At 43.3% G+C, this 11,973-nt stretch overlaps 1 non-coding gene across 1 annotated transcript; it reads left to right on the top strand.

The window, feature by feature from the left end:
• Positions 1 to 10,546: 10,546 nt before the first annotated feature.
• Positions 10,547 to 10,618, top strand: trnaq-uug (transfer RNA glutamine (anticodon UUG)). The gene has a single exon. It is a non-coding gene; the product is annotated as a tRNA-Gln (tRNA).
• The last annotated feature ends 1,355 nt before the right edge of the window (positions 10,619 to 11,973 follow it).

The raw sequence follows: 11,973 nt of genomic DNA, 5'->3' as shown, positions 1-11,973 counted from the left end.
CTTTTTTTTGTGTTTGTTTCTTTTGTCTACAAATTTACCATAAACCAGCTACAGCAAAAGACCTGAAATATTCAGGAAAGATAGACATTTATTTTTTTATTCATTCCACTGGGCACTGTTGTGCTCAGCTAGAGAGGGTTAATGGGCCATATCGCATGTAATGTTTTTCAAGCCCACTTTAGATAAAACATCCATGTGATGAAAACTCTGATTGGCTAACCTTAACCCCAACCTAACCTAATTTAACTTTAATCAAGAAGAGGCAGACGTTCCGTGACCTTAACCAATCAGAGGCAGGTGTTCCGGAAGTGGGACTGGCTCAGCTAAGGTAAGCTTACTCTGCATGAGCAGTCGCTCAACACCACCTCATCAGTCAGTGTACTAGCTATTGACGGAGACAGATGATGGATGGAAAGTAAGTAGTTTGGTTATAATCTAAGCGAGACTTGGTTTGTCTATTTTATGTCTCATGGTTGAATGTAAAAAGGTTAGAAAAAAAAACAAAACAAAACATAAGACCGCTTTCCCTTGTGTTCTCATCCAGAGTAATATATAGGCATTTCTATATGGGCATATGCTTGCTATCTAGGTAGCTAGTTGATTTAGCAAGATATGCAATGAGTTTTCTTAAACTTTAATCCCGATTCATATAATGGTGTCCCTTAAATAAGCAAATTTCATGCATGTTTGTGATAGGGGGGTGCAGTAAAGTCAACTAGAACCAATTTAGAGCTCATGTAATGTAAAATTCATCTGTATAATCATCCCAGTGGCCATTATTTTCTATTTTGTTTTGGCCCAGTACCGGTAATACCCTATATGTGTTTATTAGCATTTTCGTTATTTCATTAGGAACTCCTCTGTGCTGCCACAGACTAATGGTACGGTCAGAGTTTGAGTGGGAGGATGGTTTTGAGTTACATGTGTGGATTCAGTAAAGTGCATACAGGTATGTCTGCCTGTGCTCTGTCTCAGTTGAGTGAGAAGCACTTTGAGCCTGCTTATCTAGTGCTCTTTATTTCTTTTTATTTTGAAGTCAGTTTCCTTTTTCTTAGTTTCTGTTTTTGTATTTATTTTTATACATTTATTGTTCAGTAAAAAGGGTGGCGCAGTGGTTAGCGCAATCGCCTCACAACAAGAAGGTCCTGGGTTTGAGCCCCGGGATAGTCCAACCTTGGAGGTCATCCCAGGTCGTCCTCTGTGTGGAGTTTGCATGTTCTCCCCATGTCTGCGTGGGTTTCCTCCGGGGGCTCCCTGTTTCCTCCCACAGTCCAAAGACATGTAGGTCAGGTGAATCAGCCATACTAAATTGTCCCTAGGTGTGTGTGCGTGTGTGTGTGTGTGTGTGTGTGTGTGTGTGTGTGTGTGTGTGTGTGTGTGTGTGTGTGTGTGTGTGTGTGTGTGTGTGTGTGTGTGTGTGTGTGTGTGTGTGTGTCAGCCCTGTGATGGCCTGGCGGCCTGTCCAGGGTGTCTCCCCGCCTGCCGCCCAATGACTGCTGGGATAGACTCCAGCATCCCCACGACCCTGAGAGCAGGATAAGCAGTTTGGATAATAGATGGATGGATGGAATGGATGTTGTTCAGTAAACCCGTCCTCTTTGACATCATCAACCCTGTCCTCCGTGAGTGCTTTCCTAAACACCCCCCTTAATATGCCTGATCCCAGCAAGAAGAAGTCATTGTCAGCAAGGTGTTGCTCATGTAATATTTTTTCCAAGAAAAATCTTAAAAAATTTTATTCTGTGATTTTCTTTTTTCAAGATAGGAGTAAAGAAAGTTGTTTAAAATGTTCTTGCAGGGATAGGGAATGTTTGAAGCACACCAACATTAATGTCAAAATTCTTAACTAATGTACACTATTATCGATATCTACAAGTAAATCTGACAGATTATCCATTCCATTATCCAAACCACTTATCCTGCTCTCAGGGTCGTGGGGATGCTGGAGCCTATCCCAGCAGTCATTGGGCGGCAGGCGGGGAGACACCCTGGACAGGCCGCCAGGCCATCACAGGGCATAATTAAATGTTTGACATGGATTAATATGTCACCCAGTATTTCCCGTGTCATATGAGATTGTTGATCAGTCCTTTTTCTAGTATGAACACTACCGCTGGATTATTAGATCCTATGTAATAACACCATTCAGAATATAACATATTTAGTAACATTTAGGCTAGAATCAAGACCCTGCTATGCATTGCTTTAATTGTTGTCCCTGTCAGATTTCTATTATACTATGTTTGTAAAATTTATCTTTTTATGACCTCTGATTAACTTCCCTCCTACACATTCCAACCCACCCATGTGTCCCTACCAACTTTCAAGCCAAACCTACGCCCTTGCTTTGAAAAAACTGCCGGCAAGTGGAAAATCAGGGCTAAAATCGTGTAGCGTGAACTCGACATTATCTCCCAACAAGTTGTTTTCTATGCCAAGAAAAGGTATTTAATCACAACCCAAACATAATGCAGCACGGCAATGCATTAAAATAACAGGTGTAAATTCAAAGGATATGATGGGGGTTGTTCAATATCCATAAGATATATCCAGATACAGATTGTATGAGAGCAGGGGTCAGAGGAGGCATGTGGTAGTCTGCGTCCCTCTCCGGATCGGCAGAGGGGATGGAGCAGCAACCGGGACGGCTCAGAAGAGTGGAGTAATTGGCTGGATAAAATTGGGGAGAAAAAGGGGAGGAAAAAAAATCCAATAAATAAATAAATTTAAAAAATGTAGGAAAAAATTCAAAGAATGACTGATACATAGGATTGGTGCTCATTGAACACACCCACGCGCACACACACACACACACACACACACACACAATATTTTCATTGGGAGTGATGACGAAGGACAGGATTAGAAATGAGTATATTAGAGGGACAGCTCAGGTTGGATGGTTGGAGACAAAGCAAGAGAGGCAAGGTGGAGATGGCTTGGACATGTGTGGAGGAGAGATGCTGGGTATATTGGGAGAAGGATGCTGAATATGGTTGTCGAACCTCAGATCCTGGAGGAACAATGCGGATTCTGTCCTGGCTGTGGAGCAATGGACCAACTCTTTACCCTTGTGGAAGTGCTGAGGGGGGCATGGGAGTTTGACCAGCCAGTCTACATGTGTTTTGTGGACTTGGAGAAGGCTTACGACGGTGTACCCCGGGGCACTCTGTGGGGGTACTGGGGGAGTATGGTGTACCGGGGCAGTTGCTACAAGCCATCTGATCCTTGTAGTATAACCAAAGTGAGAGCTGTGTCCACATTCTTGGCACAAAGTCAAACACGTTTTCGGTGGGTGTCGGACTCCGCCATGGTTGTCCTTGTCTCCAATTCTGTTTGTGATATTCATGGACAGCATGTCAAGGCGCAGCCAAGGTGAGGAGAGTGTCCATTTTGGGAACCTCAGAATTGCATGTCTGCTCTTCGCAGTTGATGTGATTTTGTTGGCTTCACCAGAACGCGACCTCTGGCACACACTGGGGCAGTTTGCAGTTGAGTGTGAAATGGCTGGGATGAGAGTCAGCACCTCCAAGTCTAACGCCATGGTTCTCTACCAGAAAATGGTGGATTGCTCCCTCCGGGTTGGGGATGAGTTGCTGCCCCAAGCGAAGGAGTTCAAGTATCTCAGAGTCTTGTTCACAAGTGAGGGTAGGATAGAGTGGGAGATTGACAGGCGGATTGGTGCAGCATCAGCAGTAATGCGGACGTTGTACCGTACCATTGTGGCGAAGAAGGAGCTGAGCCGGAAGGCAAAGCTCTCAATTTACCAGTCAATCTTCGTTCCAATCCTCACCTATGGTCATGAGCTTTGGGTAGTGACCGAAAGGGTGAGATCACGGATATAAGCAGTTGAAATGAGTTTCCTCCATAGGGTGTCTGGGCTCTGCCTTAGAGATAGGATGAGGAGCTCGAACATCCGAAGGGAGCTTGGAGTAGAGCCGCTGCTCCTTCATGTCGAAAGGAGCCAGCTGAGATGATTCGGGCATCTGATTAGGATGCCTCCTGGGCGCCTTCCTTTGGAGGTTTACCGGGCACGGCCAACTGGGAGGAGACCCCGGGGTAGACCCAGAACTCGCTGGAGGGACTACATGTCCAATCTGGCCTGGGAATGCCTTGGTGTCCCCCAGGGGGAGCTGGAGGGCTTTGCTGGGGAGAGGGACATCTGGAGTGCCCTACTTAGCTTGCTGCCACCACGACCCGACCCCAGAAAAGCAGCTGAAGATGAGATGAGAGATGCTGAATATGGAGCTTCCAGGCAAAGGCAAAAGAGGAAGGCCAAAGAGGAAGTTTACGGATGTGGTGAGGGAAGACATGCAGGTGGCTGGCATGACAGAGGAAGATGCAGAAAACAGGAAGAGATGGAAATGGATGATCCGCTGTGGCGACCGCTAACGGGAGCAGCCAAAACCAGTAGAAGAAGAAAAATGAGACACCTCTTTCCCATTTGAACCTATATATTGATTTATAATAGTGGATCTATCAGTTTTGAGTAGAACATTCATCCTTTCCTTTCACCAAAAACTAATTGCCTCTTGTTATAGTGAACAGTTTGTGATGTTGTATGTCTGGTTTGATAGAAATGTCCCCCTTTGTTTGTTGTCCAAATGACATGACTGCAGAAGAATGTGTGCTAATGAAGTACAGAGGAAGGATGGTCTTTTTTTCTTTTTTTTCCCCTTTTTTTCTCCCCAATTGCATCCGGCCAATCACCCCATTCTTCCGAGCCATCCCAGTCACTACTCCTCCACCCCCCCTACTGATCCAGGGAGGGCTGCAGACTACCACCTGCCTCCTCCAATACATGTGGCGTCGCCAGCCGCTTCTTTTCACCTGACAGTGAGGAGTTTTGCCAAGGGGACGTAGCGCATGGGAGGATCACGCTATTCCCTCCAGTTCCCCCTCGAACAGGTGCTCCAACCGACCAGAGGAGGCGCTAGTTTAGCGACCAGGACACATACCCACATCCGGCTTCCCACCCGCAGATACGGCCAATTGTGTCTGTAGAGATGCCCGATCAAGCCAGAGGTAACACGGGGATTCGAACCAGTGATCCCTGTGTTCGTAGGCAACAGAATAGACCGCTACACTACCCAGATGCCCAGGGAGGATGGTGCTTATTTGTGAGTTTGCATAGATGGATTGTGGTCCTACTTCGCTCAATGGCTAGGGATTAGTGCCGCTACCAAGTCATTTCACCTGTTTCACAGGAGACATTGACGTTTAGCGGTTTCTTTCTGTTACATTTGGAATTTTAAGATAAGGACAGAGGACTGGAAAAGCAATTTGTTTTACTTGTGTGGCGCATATGGACGAAAAGAGGATTTTCTTGTATTCTGTCTTCTGGGGAGATTTTTTTTAAAGTTTTTATTGAGTTTTTTTAAGGAACATACATACAAATGAGAAAGTACAAAGGCGCTGGTGAGATTTCTTTGAATTATTAAGTGTCAGTCTGTTGGTGCCTTGTCAAATTCGTCTTTATTGCTCTGAATTCCATCCACCCATTATCCAACCCGCTTATCCTGCTCTCAGGGTTGCGGGGATGCTGGAGCCTATCCCAGCAGTCATTGGGTGGCAGGCGGGAAGACACCCTGGACAGGCCGCCAGGCCATCACAGGGGGTCGCTGTGAATTATTTAACAAAAATTTAACATTAATTTACAAAACATTCAAGTTGATAATTGTGGAAAGCTTTCAGCAATAAACAGGACAGTAGAAAGAAAATAACCTTTTGTGTGTGTCTGTGTGTGTTTGGGGGGGAGTGTTAGTGTGCAGTGTGTGTGTCAGGGGGTGAGTTTGTGTGTGGGGGGGTGGGGCTGTTAGTGTGTGTGTAAGTGTGTGTGTGGGGGGTGGATGGGTGCTCATATCCAACGGATTGAGGACCTTGTTTCAGAGGGTGGGATCTTGTTTTGATTGATCGATAACATCATCCAGTCAATGAGACCATCCATCAGTGTTTCTACTTCATCTCTCTGCCAATTGGGGATGATAGATCTCATGAACTGCTGGAGGACAGGACGAGAGAAAGAAAGAAAGAAACCTAGAAAATAAATCTTATTCATGATTTGATGAGATAATTAACCTTGAATTTGAATTTGGGGTAAACCTATGTAAAATAAATTGTGTTTTAATCAGACTGAAGCCAAGCAAGAACTTTTACTTCTACATCTATTTTATTTTCCTATATTCCGCATTCAGATTTTTCTTGTTAATTTTAAATCTCGGCTTGTGTGAATTTCATTTTTTCACATACATTATCTGTTCCTCCTCCTTCTTCTTCCTCTTCATTAATTCCAGGTGTTTTTAGATGGTTCGGCAATACTTTCAATGTGATATTCATACCAATAAAGCACACTGAGCTGAGAGAGAGAGAGAGAGAGAGAGAGAGAGAGAGAGAGAGAGAGAGAGAGAGAGAGAGAGAGAGAGAGAGACTATAGCTTCATTCATCTGTTCACATTTCTAAACTGTCCTTTTCTCCGTTCACTTTATCGCCCTCCTTTCCTCCCCACCAGCCTCCTCTCTCTATTCCTCTTCTTACCCTCCCTTCCCTCCTCCTCTCTCGTTTCATCCTGCCGGCTGGCTGCTGTGAATGTGTCCTCCTCATCTCTTTGTGTGTGTGTGTGTGTGTGTGTGTGTGTGTGTGTGCGCGTGTGTGTGTCACTTAGATGTTCCCCATATGTGTCAATCTGTCAATGTGTGTGCTCCTGTCAGTCCTTTTTGGCATCACCGTTATTGAGTGTGTGTGTGTGTGTGTGTGTGTGTGTGTGTGTGTGTGTGTGTGTGTGTGTGTGTGTGTTAATCTGCCTGTCAGTTAGTGTGTGTATGTGCATCTGTCGTGTCAGCGTGTGTGTTTGTTGGAGAAGGTGTGCCTGTCTGTATCTGTGAGGTTGTTTCTGTCAAGTTAGAGTATGTCTTTGTGTCAGCATGTGTGTCAGCATGTGTGTGTGTGTGTGTGTGTGTGTGTGTGTGTGTGTGTGTGTGTGTGTGTCTGTGTGCTGATAGCTTGAACGACAAGCATGAAGAGCAACAGGCAACAGCTATTCTTGAAAGTCCCCGACATACAATCACATGCTTCCACATATGCAGTAACACACACTCTCACATAGACATGTAAAACAAGACACACATATTTAAACACACACACACACACACACACACACACACACACACACACACACACACACACACACACACACACACACACACACACATCATCCATCCATCCATCCATCCATTATCCAAACCGCTTATCCTGCTCTCAGGGTGGCGGGGATGCTGGAACCTATCCCAGCAGTCGTTATGCTGTTACAGTAGCATTCCATCATTCCAGGTTCTCAGTCCTTGTCCATGAATGTCTTGTTCCAGCGGGCCATTTCTCATCAGGTTACCCTGGTTCCCCAACACATGATGTTGGCCTTGTTGACCCGGGCGACGTCCAAGTCTGTATGACTCTATTCATGTTGCTCTCACTCATATCCAAGGGAGCTGGATTGTATAGCACTAGGAGTCTAAGCCATGCACTCTTACTGGATCCTTGTATATATATATTTTTTTTTTTTCTTGTAAGAATTCTGATATGTGGCTCCAAACCTTTACTTTCACACTTAGCGCATATGTATTTTTCATCTTGCTGCATTCATTCAAACCAGATTTATTCCCATTTTTTTATTTCTGAGTGTATGTGTTTGTGCATGCACGTATAATTGTGTGAGGGTATGTACAAGACAGATGGAGAAAGAGATAGGGAAAGAGAGAGATAGAAAACAGGCCACTAGACAAAAGTGAGACAGATGTAGACAGAGGGAAAAAAATGGCTGCAAAATTCTACATAAAAACATACTGCTATCTATGTAGCAGTGTCTGAGTTGGGCCATATGTGTGTCTGAAAATATGAGAGAGAGAGAGAGAGAGAGAGAGAGAGAGAGAGAGAGAGAGAGAGAGAGAGAGAGAGAGAGAGAGAGAGAGAGAGAGAGAGAGAGAGAGAGAGAGAGAGAAAATATGAGAGAGAGAGAGAGAGAGAGAGAGAGAGAGAGAGAGAGAGAGAGAGAGAGAGAGAGAGAGAGAGAGAGAGAAAGAGAAAAATGTGAGTGTTTGCTTGCATTAGATAAACTGACCAAGTGAGGTTCTGGAAACATCTCAGAGTTCCATTCACTCCCTAAATAAAACTTTTTCATGACTGATTTAAAAAAGAAGAAGAAAAGGACCATCTGCATTGGCCGGGAATCGAACCCAAGTCAACCATCAATGCAAGACAACGGAGTCTCTTCACATGGCAAGACCACTAACACTGCTGCATGTTGAACTCTCCTCAGTAGGGGTTCCCATCTACTCAAAAGTTACTGCCAGAGCTTCAAATCAACAGTCACACTTTTATTTGGTTCCATGGTGTAATGATCAGCATTCTGGACTTTGAATCTAGTGATCTGAGTTGGTGGGACTTTTGCAGCTTTAAGTCACAGTCCCAGTGATATTAGAACAGTGATTTCATGGCCCCAAATCTTAAAAAGCACAGCTGCATATTGGAGGATAGATTTTGTAACTGCCCGCTGTCTGATCTGTGCTGAGGTCTTCAGCTTTCACCACACAAAGATTGGGATGTGATGGACTGACTTTAGATTGGAGTAAAAACAGTATGTTGTGTGTAACATGGCTATTGGAAGCTTTCTTCACCATACCCATGTTAGAAGATGTGTCAAAGACATATTACCACAAGTGTTGGTTTGGGGAAAACTTTCAACTTCGGACAGTTGGTGCAGGGACATGAGAACGGTGATTCCATGGCCCTAAATCTTTAACAGTACTGCTGTTTGTCATGAGGATAGATTTTGTAACTGCCAGCACTCTGAGGTCTTCGGTTTCAACCAAATAAGTATTGGTTTGAATTGAAAGAAAACCTTACAACAATTGCAAGTACGTAAGCATGACTTCCTTGGTCCCAAAGGTCTTCATTGAATGTTGACTTCTACGTGGAAGATACTTTGTCGCTATATGCTCAATAAAGCCCTCTGTGCCGGTTTTAAGTAGAGTGAACTCCTAGTGGATCATTGGGTTGGAAGAAGTTCATGAAGTTAGGACATAAAATCACTTTTGTCAAAGTCAGGCAAATGTAATGGGTCTTGGTTATTGGCTCTGAGCAAACCTCTTATGTAGGACTGCTTTGTTTTAGAGCACTCCTCAGTTAAGTGTTCTGATCTATGCAAGTTTGAGCTTGACTGTCATCAAAACAGTGTAAAACCCTTGTAATATTCTCCATAACCTAGTTGCGCCCCTGCAAAAGTTAAATAGCGGTGCATCTCAAAACAGACAAATATTAAATGATGTTTCAAATACTGCTTTCCAAAAGAGGAATTGCTAGTCACTTCAATCCAGTGATCCTAGTTTCAGTCTGGATTTTGAGCCATCAAAACAGATGTTACAGTGGGCCCTTGAACCTAAGAAGTTGCTTTTTGAACAGAGCTGCATTTACTCCCTAAATAAAACCTCTTCATGACGTATTAAAAAAAAGGGAGGGGGCTGCATTGGAACCTGGGTCAACTGCTTGGAAGGCAGCTATGCTCACCACTATACCACCAATGCAAGACAGTGAAGCCTCTTTGTAAAATTGTACATGCCATTAGCACTAACATTGCTGCATGTTGAACTCTCCTCAGTAGGGGTTCCCATCTACTCAAAGTTACTGCCAGAGCTTCCCCTCAACACTCACACTTTTATTTGGTTCCATGGTGTAATGATCAACGCTCTGGACTTTGAATCTAGTGACCTGAGTTGAAGTTTTGGCAGGACCTAAGCTTTAAGTCACAGTCCCAGTGATATTAGAACAGTGATTCCATGGCCCCAAGTCATAAACAGGACAGCTGTATATCATGAGGATAGATTTTGTAACTGTCCGCTGTCTGATCTTTGCTGAGGTCTTCAGTTTTGACCACACAAAGATTGGTTTGAATTGAAATAACACCTTACCATAATTACAAGTGTTTTTTGGTCCCAAGAGTCCATTGAATGTTGGCCTCTACTTAGGATTCCCCTTTGTTGCTGTATGCTCAAGAAAGCACCTTGTGCAAGTCTTTAGTAGCGCAACAGACTAATGGGGCAGTGGACTGGAAGAAAATCATAAAGTAAGGAGATAAAAATCACTTTTGTCAGAGTCAGGAAAATGTGATGAGTCTCATTTTTTGGCAGTGAGCAAAATAATTTCTGTACTGTGATGTAAGCCATCAACAATACTTGATGTCAGGTTGGCAAGAGTTAGGTGCAGAGCATGTGGCAAAAATCCTGTCTCTTAAAAAAATCATGTTTCTTAAGACAAGGTGCTTGAGTGGTTATGGCGATGAACTGCCAATCTATTGTGTTCTGCATGCATGGATTCGAATCCTATCCTGGTTTTACATGCTTTCTGTATGACCTAAGGAAGTGTAGTCTATGTGTGAGCATTGTAGCAGACATCATTGTGGATATTGCAACCCACATTCTTACCTGATGAATCCAATTTCCTTTATTCCCTGAATGGAAGTTTCTGCCAGAACTTTCACTCGACACAGGTGTGTCTGTATGGTTCCATGGTGTAATGGTCAGCACTCTGGACTTTGAATCCAGTGATCCGAGTGCAAGTCTCGGGGGGACCGTTGCAACTTTAAGTTACAGTAGTTGCCTCAATTATGGAGAGCTTAAAGCAAGTTCAAAATACTGCACTTGTTAAAATGGTGTCCGGTCCATGTGATGTTATTGTTTAATCATGGTATGTATCTGCACATTGTTAAATAGAAAATTTTCTCGCCTATGTTAAGAGGTGTCACAAAGATGGCTCTCCATATGAGGAAATTACATTCAATAAATTCGCTAATGTGAAATAATTATGCAAAGGTGCGTTTTTCCGTAATATCTAAACCAAGGCACCAACAGTAGGAGTCACTTTAAAGCCAAGTTCATGGAGCAGAGAATAGCGGCAGGGGCAAAGTTATACACACAGGGATAATAATCTTCCAAACAGCATCTGCCTTTGGGACCAAATAGCAGAGCTCATTCCTGAGATGACCACCTTAATTGTAATTTGTAATCATGTCTTCATTTTATGGATTTGATGGCTAATGGGATTAAATGTTGAATTGGCTCACTTAAACTGTGGTCTCAAATAAGACAGTATCCAAATGTCACTGCAGCAGCTTCATGTTGGGATGAGCCAACTGAGCAAGGGTGGAGTGTTGTGATATTCGTTAATTCTAATTGGTGGAGCTGACTACAAGTTTGATGTCACAGGACAATACAAGAGATTGACTGAAAAAAGATGATAGTAGTGATTGAAGTGGGCATCAAGCTGTGCGTTGGGACCAAATAGCATAAGCTGCATCTTTTTTTTTTTGTTGCCAAAAGTTTTGACACCAGTCAAACTTGGAGGCTTAGGAATTCAGTCTTTATTAGTAATAGAGAGCATTAAATTTCAACCTGGGTAGATATGTTTAAAGCCACAATCTGGAAGATCGTTGTTCCTGACACCTACGTATGATGATACTGGTAATTGCACTGGTATTTGACCCCTCTAAATCCCAGAGAGCCATTCAACATAAAACACATCCACCAGTGCTGTTGTGTCAGCATCATCACCACTGCCAAACACAAAAACACATGGTTGAACCGGAGGTTTAGCTATTGTTCTGTTATATATGTTTTTCTACTAACTTATTATACTTACCTTGTTCTTCCACATTTGGCTGCCGTGAAGACTTAAAAGCCTATACAGTGTATCCCCTCCCTCAGGAAAGTCCTAACATACTGTAAACATTAAATAGATATATTTTCATGGATTAGCTAGTTTTAAGTTTGTCAGTGACAGAAAATAATGTAAATAAAATAATGTTTATATTCTGGTTTTTACATTATTCATTTTAGAATATTGCTATTTCACATCTGTTGCTACTGCTGTACCCTCATAATATGGAACTGTTTGCACCATTATTTATAACTGAACTGCTGCTGCTTTGCA

Source organism: Lampris incognitus, chromosome 2, assembly GCF_029633865.1.
Source record: "Lampris incognitus isolate fLamInc1 chromosome 2, fLamInc1.hap2, whole genome shotgun sequence".
Lineage (NCBI taxonomy): Eukaryota > Metazoa > Chordata > Actinopteri > Lampriformes > Lampridae > Lampris > Lampris incognitus.
This window is presented reverse-complemented; position numbering and strand designations above follow the sequence as displayed.